Here is a 19,879-nt window from a genome sequence, read left to right on the forward strand (position 1 = left end):
GAAAAAAAGTATTTTGCTACATTGCTTAGGTTCAGAAGGACAGATGGTATTCAGGGCTCTACCACCCATCGCACCAGCGGAGGGGGAGGGTGATGGTTCAAATGTATATAAGGAAGCATTACTTAGAATAGAAAAAAGATTTAAACCTGTCTCAAATATTGCCTTGAATAGGTATAAATTTTATACACGTGCGCAACATGATTTGGAATCATTTGATGATTTCATCACTGCACTAAGATCATTATCTATTCATTGTAATTTCGGTAATATGTGTGATGAAATGTTAAGAGACCAGATTATTGTTCATGTTAAAAATAAGAAAACCCAAGAACGTTTGTGGGAGTTGGGTGATCCAAAATTATCAGAAGCAATTTCTATAGCTAAATCTTTAGAACAATCAGAAAAATGGATGTTAACTGTCAAAAAACATTCAGAACAAAAATCAGAACCCATTGATGAAGTTTGTTTGGTTAAACAGACAGAAAGTCAAGCTTCTGAAAATTTCCGAGTTCCACCAAATGTTTCTAAAGCTAACAATTCAAGTCAGTTTAAAAGATTTGACAAAAATGTTACTTGTTACAAGTGTGGAGCTAAGGGTCATTTCGCTTCGTATGCTGGGTGTCCTGCCATCAACAAAGAATGCAGAAAATGTGGCAGACTAGGTCACTTTTCTACTGTGTGTAGAGATGGGAGAAAATTTGTGCAAAATACTAGGAGCAAGGTAGCTTATACTTCTGGGGATAGTGTAAAAATGTGCAATTGCTCGTGTGCGTCTGTTTCGCCTTTTTCTGATGATAATAAAGGCTTTGTTGTGTATCTTTCTGAGGATATTAATTGTGTCAATGCATGTTTGGAGGTGTGCTCCATTAAAAAGCCCGTTTGTGAGATGTTTGTGTTGGGTTCAAAGATTGATCTTATGGCGGATTCAGGTTCCCCGTGGACAATAGTTACTAAGGACTATTTTGAGGAACGTTTAGGTTCATTGTTGGATTTGAACAACATTATGTCACCGGATGTCTCTCCCTTGAGTTTTAATGGTACTAGGATTGACATGTTAGGGTTTTTTCCAGTTGATCTTACCTTTAGATCTAGGTGTGTCAAAGTGAAATTATATGTGGCAGTTAAAGGTGTTAATGTGGTAGGTTGGAAGGACCAGTGGAAATTTGGAATAATTCTTAATCCTCGTTCTAGAGACCCTATTTCTTTGCATCCCACATTTGAAGGTGACAATGTCTCGTTAATAGTATCTCAAAGAAAGGCTGACATGGTTAAATTTGAATTTGAGGATGTTTTTTCTGACAGATTGGGTATGATAAAAAAAAATTTCACATCAGATAAAACTCAAATTGGGTGTTATTCCAGTCAAACAGAGGTTAAGGGGAGTGCAAATAAATGTCAGAGAAGAACTTAAGAAAAATTTAGATGATTTGGTTTCAGAAGGTATCATTGAGCCCATTGAGTCTGCAGAATGGGTTTCTCCCATTGTTTTGGTGAGGAAACCTGACAAAAGTTTGAGGATGTGTATAGATCTAAGACCTCTTAACACAGCCATTATTGTGGATTGTCACCCCCTTCCCAACATAAATGAGGTTGTATCCATGTTGGAGGGAGCAAAAGTTTTCTCCACCCTCGACTTGAGATCTGCATACCACCAAATTCCTTTGACTGAAGACTCTAAGTGTCTTACCGCATTTATTACTCCCCAAGGTCTGTATCAATACACTAGGATGCCGTTTGGCTTGGCATCTGCTGCCACTGTCTTTCAAAGGGTCATGTTCAATATTTTCAGGGATGTTGATAACTTTGTCAAGTGTTTCCAGGACGATATCCTCATTTATTCTGCCAACACTGAAGAACATGTTTCGCATTTGCGTTGTGTGTGTGAGAAATTGAGGAAAAGTGGGTTAACACTTAAGTCTAATAAGTGTAAACTATTTCAGGATTCTGTAGAATATCTGGGTCATACATTATCCGGTGATGGTGTTGTACCCAAGAAATCAAATGTAGAGGGTATTAGCAATGCTCCTCCTCCATTAAACAAGGACCAGCTACTTTCTTTCGCAGTCATGTTCGAGTATTATAGCAAATTTGTGAATAATTTTGCAACAAAAATGGAGCCGCTTAGGAAACTTCTCAGACAAAGTAATGTGTTTATATGGGGTACTGAACAGCAGAATGCTTTTGAAAATATAAAATTGGAAATTTTAAATGCTCCAACACTTAAACCTTTTTGTTTAAACAAGACTTGTATTATCACTGTAGATGCTAGCATGTATGGAATTGGTTCTGTTTTATCTCAGAGATCTGGAAAAGAGGAATGGAATGTTTGTTTTGCAACACAAACTTTGAATGATAGTGAACGCAGATATGCGGTCATTGAAAAAGAACTCTTAGCGTGCGTTTGGGCAATAGAACATTTCAGGAACTATGTGTGGGGTAGTAAATTCATTTTAAAAACGGATCACAAACCTCTTGTGAATATCCTTTCTCCAGGTGGCGGATGGAACTCAACTGCACGTATTGCAAGGTTGACCTCTAGACTACAAGAATACTGTTTTACACCAGAATATGTCCCTGGAAAAAAAAGTCATTGCTGACTTTATGTCTCGCCTCCCTTGCCAAATGTCCTCAAATGATATTCTTGATGATAGTGATGTGGTCACATCTTTGCAAGATGTATTGTCGGGTACGTTTGAGGATATTTCTGAGGAATCTTGGTCTCTTGCAGACAAACAAGATCTGTCTTTACAGACTATTAAGAAATATATATTAGAAGGTTGGCCTGACAAGAAAAATGTGTCTGAGGATTTCATGCCCATGTTTAAAGTGAATGATGAGTTAGAGTTAGAGAACAGCTTTGTTTTCAAATCTGGAAAATGTGTCCCTCCTTTTACAATGCAAGGTGTTATCTTAGATTCAGCTCACAAAATGCATCCAGGTATGTCTGCAATGAAGCGTTTGATAAGGAACTATTTTTGGTGGCCAGGCTTAGATCGCATGGTTGATCGGAAGGTCAGAGAGTGTTCAGTTTGTATGGGGAGTGAGAAAATGTTGAAAGTTAATGTTCCTCCGTTGAAGACTACACCTTGGCCTACTGATCCTTAGAAAAAAATAGCGTTTGACATTTCTGGTCCCTTTATGTGTTTACCGTCTGATTCACGTTATGCCTTGGTTCTCATTGATTACCACTCTAAATGGCCTGAGGTCAAGTTTGTTTCTACAGCCTCTACATCGAATGTAATTGAGTTTTTTAAAGAAGTGTTTTTCTAGAGAAGGTTGCCCCTTAACCCTTGTCTCTGATAATGGAGTTCAGTTAACTTCTTTAGAGATGGGTGTTTTTCTTAAGCAACAGAACATTATTCATCATACTGTTTCCGTTTATGAACCCCATGAAAATGGTTTAGTTGAGCGTTTCAACAGGGTGTTAAAGATTTTTGTTTCTGATGTTATCAAATCTGGATCAGATTGGAGGAATGTTTTGAGGGAAAAACTTTGGTTGTATCGCATAACTCCACATTCAACCCAGGGCTTAATTTGAGCCGGAGCTTGCTGGTGCTTAGCACCGGCACCTAATTATCAGGGCCGGGTCTACACAGTCACACTGCATTAAGTGCACCTGCGGTCCCGTCCCGTCAGTAATTGATTTATGTGACTCGTGTGTCGCACTGGCAGAGAGAGCATGTGCTGCTGCTGTACCGTACGTGCTGTGCGCTGCAGTCACTTAGTTTTAGTTACCCTGTCGTTATTGTTGCCTAAACACTTACTGTGTGTGACTGTCTAAATGGTGACGTGACGTGGGTGATTCAATTTCTCCTCCTCACTCTTTCTTCAGACTTCCGGCGGCCGGCCTCAGATCAGTGTGGAGTGGGCGGAACACTGTATAGTAGTAGTTGTTGTTGTTGGGCAGGGCAGGGCTTTGCCTGGGCTGGGTCTTCCTCTGCGGGGGCGTGCGCAGATTTGAGTGCGCGCGCATCCGCTGGTTTAATTTTGCCTCCGCACGCCCACCCCAGCATACCAGCACCGCACCTCCCCACCGAGTATCAAACGCCGCCTTTCTAAGAAGCAGAGGTGTGGGTGTCGGTCGGGACCTGCTCCTTGGACGACGTTGAGCCTGAGTGAGGCAGGGACCGTTAGCTAGAGTGACCACTGCTGCAGAGCAGACAGGACATAGCCCTGCTCAACAGGTGAGGGCGAGCGAGGCATGGCCTGGGCAGTGGGTATGCCGTCGGCTGTGCAGGTGAGGCAGGGCAGGGCAGGGCAGGGCCTGGCAGGCCACAGGGGGCGCCGTGAAAGTGATTACTCATTACTATTTTTGTATTTTTAATTATTATGTTGATTGTGTCTGGTCGCGTCGTGATGGCCTGGGTTAGGCCGGCGCCGGCGACTAAATCATGATTTAAATAGCTGCGCAGGTGAGGCAGGGCAGGATTACTGTTTTTTTTATCATAATGATGTTGATTGGTGACTGGTGGTGAGTGACTGTCTGGTTTGATCATGATGGCCTGGGGTAGTAGGCGGCGTATGCCGGTGGCAGCAAAATCATGATGTATTACAAAATAAGTAAAGCTGCGCAGGTGAGGCCTACTGCTGGTTTTAATAAACTGTACTTTTTTTATCATGTTGATGCGGGGTCACTCTGATCATAAGGATGAGTTTTGTGTTTGATTTGATGATGATGATTATCAAGATGATCATGTTGCTAGTAGTGTGCACTGTGACTGCAGGCTATTGTTGCGGCGTGGGCCGGCCCAGCTGCCTGGATAGATAGATCAGTACTTGCCCTGATTGATTCAGTTTCGATTCAGAGCAGGCTCCTGAAATCTGTGGGGGTTGGGGCTGTGGCTGTGCGCGGCAAGCAGCGTGCGCATATTTTTTCACATTGTAATGGGTGCGCATTCACTGCTTGCCACGGTGCCACCACACCCCAGCATACCCGCACTGGCTCAGGCGGCTCTGAGGCCCGCTCACCACCACCGGCATCGTCCTAGTCATCATGGCCCGGTGGCCAGCCAGCCCAGCCAGCCGCCGACCAAAGTAGTGGTGATCGGATCGGGCGATGATTGGTTTTGTCACTTGTGCACAGTACATTCACATGGTCCAGGCTAGCCTAGTGCACAAGATCGATAAATGCGGATTGCTGTGTGATGTAAGTTTGTAAGTGCAGTCAAGTAATACTGCATAATGATAACACGCACCAAAGCCACCACTGTCAAATATTTAAAAAGTACATTCGGTTTTAAGGGTTTGGCAATGGTGAAAACTTGAGTCCAAGAGTTTATTAAAATATTTTACACATACATAAAAGCAGGAAGTCCAATTTGTTCTGTACAGCAGATAAAACCCCTCAAAATAAAAGAAAAATGTGGCAAATTACAATGACCACGGTAAAGGTCTCATTTTCCTGGGGTTTTAGTTCTCCATTCATGCCACATTTTCACAAGTGGTTCTCTGTTCTTCCAGATCAGCTCATGTCCATAGGTCACGTACCATATTCCAAAAATAGCTCCACCGAGACGAGATGTGCTGCATGATCAAATATCCTCCAACCAAGAATTAAACCTGCAGTATCCAGTGCGGTGATGATGGCCTTCTAAGCACTTCCAGCTGTGAACGTGAACATAGGAAAAATTCTTGCTAGTTTTGCTTCTGGCATCTTGGTACATACTGCTGCAAGGATTGTCGTAATGGCCCCGACGCACTAAGTGATGGACCAAATCGTCCTGTGGCCATTTTAGCAATGTAGCTGGCAAAACTTGAGAACACCTGAGCTGACAAATAAACTGCCATGAACTGCTCACTTCCCAATATGGATACAAAACTCCACAACACATACATATTTGCTGCCATGTGAAACAGAGAAAAATTACTGAATGTTGACAGAATCATCGATAGGCAAAGAGTTTTGGAGACCGGGTTAGAAGTGAAGTATTTAATCATTGTGCGCTGCATGGACGGCACTTTCCAGAGACAGAATATTAAGACATTTGCTGCTATGATGCCTGCCGCCATCTGTTGCCCTTTTATTCAGGCTGTTCCACCACTTTTTCACCTGTTTTTATTAAATCCAATTCTTTTTTTGGCATCCTGGTATCCAGCCAATCTGCCTGTACCTCATCAAACTAGCTCTGGACTCAGTGCTTCATACTGCCAAATAGAAGCAGAATCAAATGCACAACCTGTAAACCCAACAGTAAAAACAAAAGGTTTAAATAGACACTTTATTGAATTGGAGGTGGTCTGAAAGACAGTCTCCTGCAATGGCGGCTTCTCAGGATTTTGCGCTTCAACATTTTTGCGTGCTTTCCTAAATCCATGTCTTTGCTGTGTGAATAATGTAAACCTGTGTCTGTATTTCCGTGTCTGTGTCAGGCTGTCCTGAATCCAGCCTTGTGCTCTGCAGCTCCTCAGTACCCAAGTCCCACAGGCCATTCCACAGCCCTTCTCTCACATTATTACGGTTTTAATTCACAGGACTCCTTCACAGTTGCACTGCAGACTGGAGCACGTCCCAATTTTCTGTGCAGTATCTCACCTTGAGTCAGTTAGATACATTCACTAACATTTTGTTGTAACAAAGTGGTTGTGCAAGAACCAAAATTGAAAGCGATAGGGGTGCTGGTGCGACCGATAATAGCAGCATGATGTTCGCTTGAAGGTACCGACCAGCGACATTGCGTAACACCGAGGCCGCTGTTACATGCTGAAATAGTTACACACAATGGTTGCGGAGTGCTAACAGCACTTCTTGTGAGGGGAGCTATTTTACTGTACAGTGTCAGAATGATACAACACAAGAGAGTCAATATCTCATGTGAGTGACACTGGAGACTCTAGGTAAACAATGACCTGTCGATCAAAGCAATGAGCATATTTAATATAACACTATGGGGGTAGGGGTGTCAGTTTGCCACTATATCCTTTTTGTAAAAGCAGCTGCAGCTGAGTTCCTGGGCTCCAGTAATATTCAGACGTAAATTAAATTGTCAAGATAACTCTGGTGATTAATCGTCTACCTGGAGAGAGCCAGGGGCTTTGTCTAGGTGAAGCTGTGACTGCTACAAAGGTGGTACAGGGTTATATACCTGCTGCAAAGAACTTTTACCATGCAGATCAAAAAAGTGCATATAATGTAAAATAGGTCAGTGTGTTACTGCTTCTGTCGGAGAGATCCTTTTGTTACTTGCAGTTTGTGAGTTAATATCCTATCATAGAACAGCAAGCTATTAACTAGTCTGTCTGTCATCAAAGAGCTGCAAGCAAACAGCAAGTTATTAGAGCTAAATGTTTTGTTGGGCAATCTTTCATTATCCTAATCTTGCGAAAGGGTCTAATGTGGGTAGAAATCAATTCTTATTGAAGAGAACCACTAACAATGCTGTTATGTTTTAAATTCTAAATTTGCCCTTTTCAAGACTTTGAACTCCTAAACTATATTGCCTACAATGACAATCATGGATGACATGTGGCTCCTATTCCTTGTAGTCCTGTCTGATGTAACATTCCCTATATACTGATTTACACCCGTAGGATTGTATCTATGCAATGTGTGAATGATGCAAAGTGCTCTGACACCTTACACTGGTATGAGAGGCGCTATTAAAATACATTAATATAAGACAGTGGTTATGGAGACTTGAAGCCAAGGGCAGTGTTAAAGGGTGGTTCCAGCACCACTGGCTTGGGTGCCTTTCATTGACATTTTCATGCTTTCTTGCTTGAGTGCATTTGTGTGATGCTTCTATGCTTTCTGGCCTGGTTGGTTGACTTTGTGTGACGTTTCTATGATTTCTGGCCTGGGTGCCGTGATGTTTCCATTAGTGATTTTAGCTAATTTATTCCAAAATTGTGCTTTAAATGCACTTTTGAGTTTATCTTTTTCAAAATGTTCACAGAGCAGGGGAACCTCCTATCAAAACCTTACTGTGAGGAAAGCTCCCTTGCTGAAATTCGGATCAACCAGGTATATATTACCTCTGACTATTAGCAGTGTCAGTTGAAGGCGTGGGTGGAGCTAATATAGTAAGTGGGTGGAGCCAGTGGAGGAAGGGGGTGGAGCCAGAGAAAAGTAGGTGTGGCCTCCGACAAAAATTTGAGCACCTGCACTTCATATTTTACAAATTAAGCACTGATTCAACCACTGAAGTTAGTCCTTTTTGCCATCTTAAAGGACGTGATCCTGCCTCCAAAATCTGTCCTTGGTGGATCAAAGAGAAGTGTGCTGGTAAACCTTTCTCTGAAGTAGTCATTAATGATGTTGCTCACAAAATTGCAGATAAACAGGCTAAATCTAAAGAGTTGTATGATAATAAGTGGAATGTTAAAACTCCTAATTTCTCGGTAGGTGATTGGATTAGAATTAGGAAGCCTGGTTTCCTTACCAAGTGTTCAGCTAAGTTTGGTAAGCCCATGAAGGTGGTTAATCTTTTCTCTAATAGTGTGATCACACAGGATGGCAAATTATGGAACATCAGACGTGTCGCTAAATGTCCTGATTTTCACAATAATTCTGTTCACAATAATTCTGTTTCTGTTCCATCACACAACTGCTCTGATTCTATTGCTTATAGAGTTAAGTCCTCTTCTCGTCCCATATCTTTGCCTGCTAGATTTTCTAACTTTGTTTCTTAGCTTTCTTTTCTTTCTTTGTTTCCTATCTCTTTCTCTCTTTCTTTTTGTTTTCTTCCTTTGTTTTCTTCTTTTTCCTATTGGGGGAGATGTGTTACATTTTCATTATTACATTTTATTACGGTACCTTTAAATGCTCTTTGTTATGTTTTGCTTGCTCATAGTTCCATTGGAACGCCTGTGTTTTACTAGCCTTGAGATTCAGTTATCTTACTGGACTACACTCTGCTGGCTAGCTGTCTTCTCCTGTTGCTGTGCTGCTTATCAATAAACCTACAACTACAACCCTCCTGCTTCCTGAAATTATTACACGTACACTGCACAAACAGTGTCGCGCAGCCAGAGTCCTTTTCCTGGGGTTTTGAAAATGTACCTGGAAATTCAACGCGGTTCGTGCGTGTTATTTCCTAGGTTCATTTTCATTGTCCTTTGCGTGCGTGTATTTTTAAAACAGAACACGCAATAGGCCTTGGGCAATTGCGTAGCTCCGCCCATGGCCTATTGGTGTCTGTTACGCGCACCAAAGGCCATATATCTTCAATTATCGCAGCCAGACACGGGCGCGATAATTAAAGATATATGCTGGCAGTGGCGCGCGCGTGCATCACTCGCTTTTTTTTTTTTTACAAAAGCGATCGCGAAATCGATCGCTTTTAGTGCTGCTTGTTTAATAAAATGAAGTGGACACTGGATTTCACATTTGAGAATACACTTAAGTTGAACATTCCAGCTGCAAAAAAAATGGGCTTGTTATATTGCGCACACATAGCGCCTAATAGCTTCGCAGTAGTGCAAGGTTAACCGAGGAGCAGTCGGCAGTCTCTGAAAACCGCACGACAATTGCGGTGTACTGAAGGCAACCGCACGGAAAATACACATAGTATCCAGCAAACCGCGTCAATGTGAGTGGGTTTTCAGTATGTATGTAGTGAGTCTGGCTCTGAGATTCAAACTATTACCTCATGTTTCCATTCTGTGCTGCAGCATACGTGCCATAAATGACACCTTTTACAAGGCTGCTTTTCAGAGGCTACCAGCGCGCGGGTGGATCTCTCTGAGTGAGTGAGAGGGTCAGTCCCTTCATGCCCCTCCCTGCTGCTCTGGTATGATCCCCCTCGCCTCCACCCCTCCTCCCCCCAGACAATATATCTGTTAACAATCTGAATATCTGCTTCTGTTTGCAGACAGAAGCTATTGTCTGTCCCACATAGCTGCTGACCAGAGCGCATGTAATAGGCATAGCTCTGGTCAAATTGAGCTTAGCCCCAGGGATCAATTTAGCGCATAGTTCTCTCAAATTTCCTGGCTCAGCTGATTAGCCCTACAACAACTGCCCTACGTTAAGCCAGTGCATCGCACTGCGCACATTATTTTGTCGACTGAAGAAAGAAGGCCGCCTCGGGAGTTGAGCGCTCGCCACCGACAAAAGCGGTTGTCTGAAAATCATCAGTTGGCATCCTAGCGACAAACTCAACCTTCCACTTTGTGCGGCTGGTAAATCAAGTTCCAAAGTTGGGGAATGGTAACATCGAGTGCTTCGAAACAGCATAAGAGACATACTAAGCACTATTATTATTATTTTTAAAAGTCAGTATTAGCCTCTTCCCCGAAGTCGCGGGAGGAGAGGGCAGGGGAAATCTCAGTAAATTCTCAGCGCTTGGAGAAAGAGAGAGGTGGCGAAGTGCATCCCTATAGGGCGATGTTGCAGAGTGCAGGGACCCTTTTGATGGCCAGTCAGCTGACAAATCTTGCCGCATAGTTTGAGAGCTGTGACCGAGGCCAAATTCCCGGCCCCATTCCGCACGCTCCTGCTGCATGTACTGGGAGGCCGAGGTGCTGCCGTTAACTGCTGTCAGTATGGGTTTTGAACACGTGGCCTGCCGCGCGATGCCTCCATTCAAATCCCATAAGACGTTAGATTCCGTTGCAAGGCACGAGAGATTCAATAAATAATACATGGCATATCTCTACAAGCTACTCAAGCTCACACAAAATATTAATGCTCTTTTGTGACTAGTTTAGAGCTCCTCAGAGAACGAATCTGCACAGAGAATGCATAACTCCGAGCCCAAAAGATCCCCTCGGTATATTCCCTTGATATCTTGAAACATTGTTCTCTCCGACAGGATTTATATACCTTGCCTCACACAACCTACTGCTGCACCATTCAGCCTCCTCAATCCACAAGCTCAGCCTTTCATTTGTCATGAATAATACACTGGCCTCAAAATACACAATTGAGGACCTTATTTAAGCTGCAAATTTCAAGATGGCGCAGTTTTCGTCAACAACGCTGCAGGGACCATCTTATAGTTTTTCAACACCTCTTTTACAGAAAGGTATTTGAGGAAGATGTGGCCAGTCTGTAAGTTTTTAGACGTATGTATGTATGCATTTAGAGGAGAGGTGATCCAGAGCTGAACCAAGCGTCTGACTTGGCTCTAAGAGCTCATGGACAAGCCAAGCCCAGAAAATGGTTGCCATGAAAATCATGGAGCAAACATCATGTACAAGATATATGACAAAGTCTCCTCAAAATTCAAACAAGTGTGTTCTTTAACATGGTGTAGCTTTGACCTTAATAAGTCAAATTATATCACTGCACTGAGAGGTACTTAAGTTATATTCTAGTTCCAAATTCATGTTCTGCAAATAAGTAATCTTAACAGCTTTTCAAAAATGTTTAGTAATGTATGAACACAGCGACATCACGGGCGCAGTGCACTAGTGTAATACTGTGCTTAGTGAACACAAGGCCCGCGTTGGTGCAGTCAGCAGTGGAAGGGTGACCAGGGGCGGCTGGTGACATTTGAAAGTGGTGAGGCGCAAACTGATTTGCATACTGCACCGTAGCGAGCGCAGCGTGCGAGCCCGAACCATATAAGGAGGGTTTGGGGGGGTTACCCCCCCAAGCAAATTTGAGAAAGCAGGAAGGTTAACAAGCATTTGCAATGCAATAGGTCTCGCATTAGGAAAGTGTGAGCTATTGGTATTGTAAATGACACATTTTTTTTAGTATGTGTTGGCTTTGAAAATATATAAATTAATAGCATCGTTATTCACAAAGCCAATAGCTTACACTTTCCTAATGTGAGTCCTATTGGCTATGGCAATGCTTGTTGGTAGAAAGCAAGGACAGTGCTGTTGTGGAGCTGAGTGATGATGTGGTTGGGCTGGGTGATGTGGTGGTGTCCCAGAGTGATGTGGCGGTGTATTAGAGTGATGTGGTGGTGTCCTAGAGTGATGTGGAGGTGTCCCAGAGTGATGTGGTGGTGTCCCAGAGTGATGTGGTGGTGTCCCAGAGTGATGTGGTGGTGTCCCCGAGTGATGTGGTGGTGTACCCGAGTGATGTGGTGGTGACCCTGAGTGATGTGGTGGTGTCCCCGAGTGATGTGGTGGTGTCCCCGAGTGATGTGGTGGTGTCCCTGAGTGATGTGGTGGTGTCCCAGAGTGATGTGGTGGTGTCCCCGAGTGATGTGGTGGTGTCCCTGAGTGATGTGGGGGTGTCCCCGAGTGATGTGGTGGTGTCCCTGAGTGATTTGGTGGTGCCCCTGGGTGGTGCCCCTGAGTGATGTGGTGGTGCCCATGAGTGATGTGGTGGTGCCCCTGAGTGATGTGGTGGTGTCCCCGAGTGATGTGGTGGTGTCCCCGAGTGATGTGGTGGTGTCCCCGAGTGATGTGTGGGGATGTCCCCGAGTGATGTGGTGGTGTCCCCGAGTGATGTGGTGGTGTCCCCGAGTGATGTGGTGGTGTCCCCGAGTGATGTGTGGGGATGTCCCCGAGTGATGTGGTGGTGTCCCCGAGTGATGTAGTGGTGACCCTGAGTGATGTGGTGGTGTTCCCGAGTGATGTGGTGGTGTTCCTGAGTGATGTGGTGATGTGGTGGTGTCCCAGAGTGATGTGGTGGTGACCCCGAGTGATGTGGTGGTGTTCCCGAGTGATGTGGTGGTGTTCCCGAGTGGTGCGGTGGTGTTCCTGAGTGATGTGGTGGTGTTCCTGAGTGAGGTGATGGTGTCCCAGAGTGATGTGATGGTGTCCCCGAGTGATGTGGTGGTGTCCCCGAGTGATGTGGTGGTGTCCCCGAGTGATGTGATGGTGTCCCCGAGTGATGTGGTGGTGTCCCCGAGTGATGTGGTGGTGTCCCTGAGTGATGTGGTGTTGCCCTAGAGTGGTGCCCCTGAGTGATGTGGTGGTGTCCCTGAGTGATGTAGTGGTGTCCCTGAGTGATGTGGTCGTGTCCCTGAGTGATGTGGTGGTGTCCCCGAGTGATGTGGTGGTGTCTCCGAGTGATGTGGTGGTGACCCCGAGTGATGTGGTGGTGTTCCCGAGTGATGTGGTGGTGTTCCCGAGTGATGTGGTGGTGTTCCTGAGTGATGTGGTGGTGTTCCTGAGTGATGTGATGTTGTCCCCGAGTGATGTGATGGTGTCCCCGAGTGATGTGGTGGTGTCCCCGAGTGATGTGGTGGTGTCCCCGAGTGATGTGGTGGTGTTCCTGAGTGATTTGGTGGTGCCCCTGAGTGATGTGGTGGTGCCCCTGAGTGATGTGGTGGTGCCCCTGAGTGATGTCGGGGTGTTCCTGAGTGATGTGGTCGTGCCCCTGAGTGATGTGGTCGTGCCCCCGAGTGATGTGGTGGTGTCCCCGAGTGATGTGGTGGTGTCCCCGAGTGGTGTGGTGGTGTCCCCGAGTGATGTGGTGGTGTCCCCGAGTGATGTGATGGTGTCCCCGAGTGATGTGGTGGTGTCCCTGAGTGATGTGGTGGTGTCCCTGAGTGATGTGGTGGTGTCCCAGAGTGATGTGGTGGTGTCCCAGAGTGATGTGGTGGTGTCCCAGAGTGATGTGGTGGTGTCCCCGAGTGATATGGTGGTGTCCCCGAGTGATGTGGTGGTGTTCCTGAGTGATGTGGTGGTGTCCCCGAGGGATGTGATGGTGTCCCCGAGTGATGTGGTGGTGTCCCTGAGTGATGTGGTGTTGCCCTAGAGTGGTGCCCCTGAGTGATGTGGTGGTGTCCCTGAGTGATGTGGTGGTGTCCCAAAGTGATGTGGTGGCGTCCCAGAGTGTTGTGGTGGAGTCCCCGAGTGATGTGGTGGTGTCCCCGAGTGATGTGGTGGTGTCCCCGAGTGATGTGGTGGTGTCCCCGAGTGATGTGGTGGTGTCCCCGAGTGATGTGATGGTGCCCCTGAGTGATGTGGTGGTGTTCCTGAGTGATGTGGTGGTGTTCCTGAGTGATGTGGTGGTGTCCCCGAGTTATGTGGTGGTGTCCCCGAGTGATGTAGTGGTGTCCCCGAGTGAAGTGGTGGTGTCCCCGAGTGATGTGGTGGTGTCCCCGAGTGATGTGGTGGTGTCCCCGTACATGTATGTAGTGTGGAATTATGTAGGTTGGGTTGGAATTGTTAGTTGTGGAATTGTGCGACGGGTAAATGTGTGGTGTGAAGTGGATGTGTGTAGTGGAATTATCTGACATAGTATGCAGTGGCATTATATGGATAGTAATTATGTGATTTTGAGTGTACTGGTATTATGTGTAGGTTGATTGAGAGTTGGAACGTCTGGAAGGGCTGGGACAGTATTAGCGGAGTAGCAAAGCCTGCTTGACGTGCAACTCACTGCCACTGTAAAAGGTGAAAACTGTGGTGCCTTCTAGTAAAAGTAAAAAATTCCATGTTGCCATTTCAGATACACTGTAAGGGCTGGGGACAGTGTCAGTGGCATGGGAAGCTCCTGCTTAAAGAGCAGCTCACTGCCAGTGTAAAATACGAAAAATATGGTGGCTTTTAAAAGTAGATATGCTATAAATGTGTGTCTGCACGCATACCGCACACATGAAGGGCTGCATATTCTGTAATCAGTAGTTGCACACAATATGCCTCTTAATGCCAATAATATATCTCTTAACACAGCTGTTCATTGCCATTTATGTCACAATGTGAAGTGACATTGAAAATGTGCTTGTTGATGGAAAACGATTTGACTTCAATATACAAACACTTTGAAATAGCATTTGCGCCTGACTAGATTTGTGCGTGTGTTATCTCCAAGCCACAAAACACGATGAACTTAAGCACTCATAAAAAAAGACATTCATATCATGAGCAAGTCGTGTTTCGGATCAAGTTTCTGAAAGCCCAGCTATTTGTCCTCAAGGCCTCCCTGGTTGACACAGGCATTCTGTCAAATGAATTTGCAAATATGCTTTTATCCTTAATGAACGATTCAAATGTGCATTTATTTCCTGTATATATTCCCTGCTTTTTATTTCGTTTGTGTGCACAAATACAATATTATTGTATGCAAGCAGGAATTCACATTCAGGATTAAAGTGAATAGAACAGCATCGGGCAAATCAGTTTGAAAGGAAAACGCTTCTCTTCTGGGCAGAGTTGTGAGAATTCAAAGTGGAAAACATCTATTAGAGTGTCAGCATCACTTTAACATATGGCCACTTTGTGCGATCGACAGTGTTTGGGGCTCTTTTGTGGTGGAGTCGGTTATAGAGCCAATAAGATCTCTGCAGACTCCAGAGCAGCCAACCGCTTTGTTTCTGCATTGTCACTTTCATGTGCACAACACGTGCTGTAGGCTTTCAACCTATGTGTCACTTCCTTTTACAACCAGGGGCACGTGAAAGGGGCGTGTCTTTCTGTTCTTATCTATGTTTTTTATTTTAATTTGCAAGCCTTACACTTAAATTAAGGGGACAACTTGAAGAAAACAATGACTATGCTGCTGGGCATATCTGCCTACTATATTATAATTTATATCATTTGTACGAAAGGCTGTGTGACCACTGGCTGTAATGGGAAGCAGAGTAAACACATCATGAACATTAATTAACACCGCACCCAACGTAAACAAAACAAGCGCATTGACAGGCGAGACCTAAAGAATGAGAGATGGAACGAAAGAAGGATGGACAGACAGAAAGAAGACGGAAAGAGGAATGAAAGGAGAATTGAAAGATGAAAAGAAAGAACAATAGAAAGCAGAGAAGAAATATAGATCAAAAGGACACAATGAAAAAAGGATTAAATGAAAGAATCAAAAGAGAAAGAGAATGGAAGAAAGTGAATACATTTACATGAAGTTTTTGACCAAATTCCTTTAGACTATGCTATACAATGCATTATTATGAACAATTATTTGCAAATGTTCCTACTTTTCTCTAGCATTCATAGGAAAATGTGGGATGACTCATGGTGCTCTGTTATTTATGTCATATTATTATTTAATGTCATAGGGCTCAAATGTTCCTACCTACTTCCTTGTTGGTTGGTTAGTCTTCCAGAAAATCCTGAGTGTGCTATTTGAGCATATTTTCTCTTGTGCTTGGAGAGTTTGGCGGTGTATCAGGAAAATGTTGCCTTTTATGCCAGGTCCATGATGGGCAGTGGAACGAGCGCTAATGAGCCTGGGATAGATTGTTCTTGTTTCTCCTGACAGCTTATGTGTGCTGATCAGCGGCGTGCGAGGTAAGTGCCGGTCTTAGAGTGGGAGGTATGTGTAGGATGTTTGTTTGTTGCTTATTGTTAGCATGCATTCCACAAGCTTACTGGTGACCGAGGGCAGCGTTAGCAGCATTCCCTTCCACGCTATTGTGTGCTTATGCTGCTAAAGTAAATCGTGTTCATGCTAGTCACTTTTCCCCGTCGTCCATTTCCGTCCTCTAAACGCCTCTTGTTGTTATTCACTGCAGCTTGTTGGGGGGCTGCCAGGACGTTTGCCGTGAAACGAGATGCTGTGTCAAATAGAGGCAAATCTATTGAGCCTGTTCTTGCTCAATTGCACCCATTATGTTGGTAAAAGGCGTCGAAACTAGAGGGTGTTTTCAAGCAGCACTTGCCTGAACAAGCCATGTCAATGCACTCGGCATTCTAGTCTGCTCTTTTGTCACCAGGAGGACGGATCTGTGTGGCTCTGAATGCTTTGTCGAGCTGAACAGTCCACAGGTCAGCTAGCCTGACTGCTGTGCATGCCTGACAAGTGCCACTTACAGCTGCCCTTGACATCCATTTAAATGAGAGAACACCCACACCCACACTCAACACACAGGCGTGAAATCGTTTTTTCAGCGCACCCAAGTGTCTTGCAAGTCTAACAATCTCTGCACTGCTTTTTTTTTCTCAAAGTAGAATCTGTAATTTAAGGAATTTATCCGTTATTTTCCTCAAGGTCCCTTTTACTAGCTTGACTGCATGGATTCCTGCTACATGCAGTCTCGTGGTTGTCGCAAAGCCTCTCACGTGGCAGGAAAAGCCACGGATGTGACTGACTCTGCCCCGCAACTGCTGTGGCTTGTCGTAAAATAGGGGGGTGTGAAGTTTAAAAAATGTTCCTTTGTGAAATTCCGTGATGCTCACAAATACTACAGCTACTATCCATATTTAAAAAGGGGTTCTTCGTGTGGGTCAAAATCTGAATTTTTGCACGACCTTAAAGTTGCTTCAACAAACAAGCAATGTCCTGAGCAAATGGTGGGGGCCTGAAGCAGTGGAGTGGGAGAGGTGAGGGGGGAGTCACGGGCCGTGAAGTGCAGGCGGGGGGCGGGGAGCAGAGCCTTTGAAGAGCCAGAGTCACAAATAAGTGAAGTGAATAATTAGGGGAGGAGAACTGGCAGGCTGATAGGCAGAAGGCTCAGGCAAGCTCGTGCACAAGACGTGCACTTCCCAAAATCCGCTTGGGAGAGCACTTGGCCTTAAGAAATGGTTTAGATGCATTAGGGCTCTTTTCCTATTCCTGCGGAATAGGAAAGGGGCGAGCCCTAATAAAGCAATTGTGAAAGTGCAGTTATTACATTAGTAGATGGCATAATATAGGTAGCTGCTTATTTAGTATAACAACAGAGCTTCATACATTCCGTCCTATTACGCTCAGGTGCTGAATTCAGACTATAAGACTTTCATGGAAATCTCAGCTCTAAGAGTAGAAGAAGTTGCACAGCAGTTGTGAAACAGCCTTCACAAATCATTGGGTACCACGCCTTACCTTTACCACCTTTCCATTAGAACGCATGTGACTTTATCACGCATGTCTTTCCACACAGATTATAGTGTTTAGGTGAAACAAAATGTACTTAATATGCCATTTGATCATTAAAATCTGTTTAGTCCCCAAATAGGAACAAACACTAGAAAACTTTTAAAAACAGAGATAACAATGCATTTCTGAGTACCTCAATCAGTATTTTTTTTATTGAACAAACAAGTAGCAGCATTCACATTTTGTGAATGAAATCAGCACTTCTCTCTTTCAGTGTAGCAAACTTGTCAATTACTTTCATGTTGAAGTCCGGTATTTTTTGGACTAGCTTGCTCTCTACAGAGAGCATCGCCAAAGCATTGAGTCTTTCCTCTAGCATGGTGTTCCTGAGGAATGTCTTAATGCGCTTTAAGGCTGAAAAACATTGTTCAGCTTCGGCTGTTGTCATTGGAGTGGTAATGACGATTTTTAGTAAATTCACTGTCTCTGTAAGTGACTTTTCCATATTCAGTTTATATATTAAAGTCAGCAAAGTCAAGGCACTTGTGGCCTTCCGGTACACAGGCATTCCGTACAGTACAGTCAACTCAGTTCTCAGCTGCTCTTTTTTGAGCATAGGATATGCTTCCACAGCCTGATTCAGAGCACGCTCCGGGAAGGATTCATCATATTGTGCAAACTCTTGACTTTGCAATAATGTGGCACTCACCAAATGTTTAGTGAATGCAAAACGTTCTTGTGCCTGCACAATTACAATGTCACATATCTCCTTTGCAATTCGAACCAGAGAGGTGATATTTTGCCTGCGGTTTGCAAAAGTAGAATGCTCCGGCAGTTTGCGCTCTAAATTGTCAACCCCATCTCTCACTTTCCTTATGCTTTGTATAAATGTAGTGGTAAGGTCTTTCACAAAGACAGTATCTATGTCTTTTCGTTGTAACCGATCGTATAACATATCGACATCACACATTATTTCATGGAATAAAAACAGTAAGAAATGAAACTCTTGTCTTGTAGTGTTCTAATAAAGCCATGGGCTTCATTCTGACTTGTGTGATCAAAGTCTTCACTGGCTTCTATGGCGACAAAACATTTCTCAAGGCCCTCCTATTTTCAAAGATTAAGTTGACTGTACGAATGTGAAAGCTCCAACGAGTTGAGGATCCCCTTGGAATGCTTTTGTCCATAATCTTATGAAGGGCTTCTGTTCTTTTGGGGGAATGTGAGAAGAATGCTGCTATGCCTCCTATATCCTGAAAGAAAACTCGTGTCTCTCTGATCTTTGATACTGCCTGTTGCATTGGTGGGCGTAACAGTGCACAAAATGAGCATTAGGGTACACATCTCAAATTCGTTTCTGTACTCCACTAAGGCTTCCACTCATTACGGACGCACCGTCATAGCTTTGTGCGATAAGTTTTTGTTTTTGAGGCAGGTCCGGAAAAATTAAGTTTAGTTGACACAGTATAGCTTCAGTAATGGTTGCTGCACTAGAGTCTCTTAAATGTGTGAAACCATAGAACCTCTCCTCAACGTTTCTGTCGCTGTCAAGGTACCGAAACACTAACACAGACTGTGTTTTAGTGGCCACATCAGTGGTGTCATCAGCCTGAATAGCCACAAAGTCTGTGTTTCGCAACTCTTGCACAATATGGCTTCTTATAATTTCGAGCATACACTCAAGGAGTTCATTTTGTATTGTTTTAGAGGTGCCCTTAAAGACTGTAGCACGTGCTAAATGTGTTTCCAAATCCTTATCTATGCTTGTTATTAAATCCACTAGGCCTTGGAAGATCCCAGGTTATGATATATGATATATGATATGCCATATAACTATCTACCTCATATATATTTGTTTGTTTAATTGGTTATCTTCTTGTTAATATTTAAACTACTTTTATGTGAAGCGCTCTGATACCCACGGGTCTTGTTCGCGCTATATAAAACTTTAAATAAATAAATAAATAAATAAAATGATGAACTTTCTGATTCGTCATGGCCTCGCAATGCCAGTTCGAAAGCACCACAGAAACTAATGCAATCAATGATCTTTGATAGAATTTGTCTGTTCTTATCAACGGCTTCATTGTGTTGTTGTATGGTTTTGCGATATGCATCATTTATCTGCTGCTCAATTGGTGTGTCTTCCCCCAACATTCCCAGTCTCGTCAGGTTTTCCATATGATTTCTTGTGAATGCATGCTTCTTTATTTTTTCCGATAAATGTTTTAAGTCTGTAATTCCTTGACGTGTCCAAGAAAAGTCACCACCAAACAGCAA

At 44.0% G+C, this 19,879-nt stretch overlaps 1 pseudogene; it reads right to left on the reverse strand.

The window, feature by feature from the left end:
* Positions 1 to 5,393: 5,393 nt before the first annotated feature.
* On the reverse strand, positions 5,394 to 6,429 carry LOC147679086 (presenilin-associated rhomboid-like protein, mitochondrial pseudogene; annotated as a pseudogene).
* Between the last annotated feature and the right edge of the window lie 13,450 nt (positions 6,430 to 19,879).

Source organism: Lissotriton vulgaris, chromosome 11, assembly GCF_964263255.1.
Source record: "Lissotriton vulgaris chromosome 11, aLisVul1.2, whole genome shotgun sequence".
Taxonomy (NCBI): domain Eukaryota; kingdom Metazoa; phylum Chordata; class Amphibia; order Caudata; family Salamandridae; genus Lissotriton; species Lissotriton vulgaris.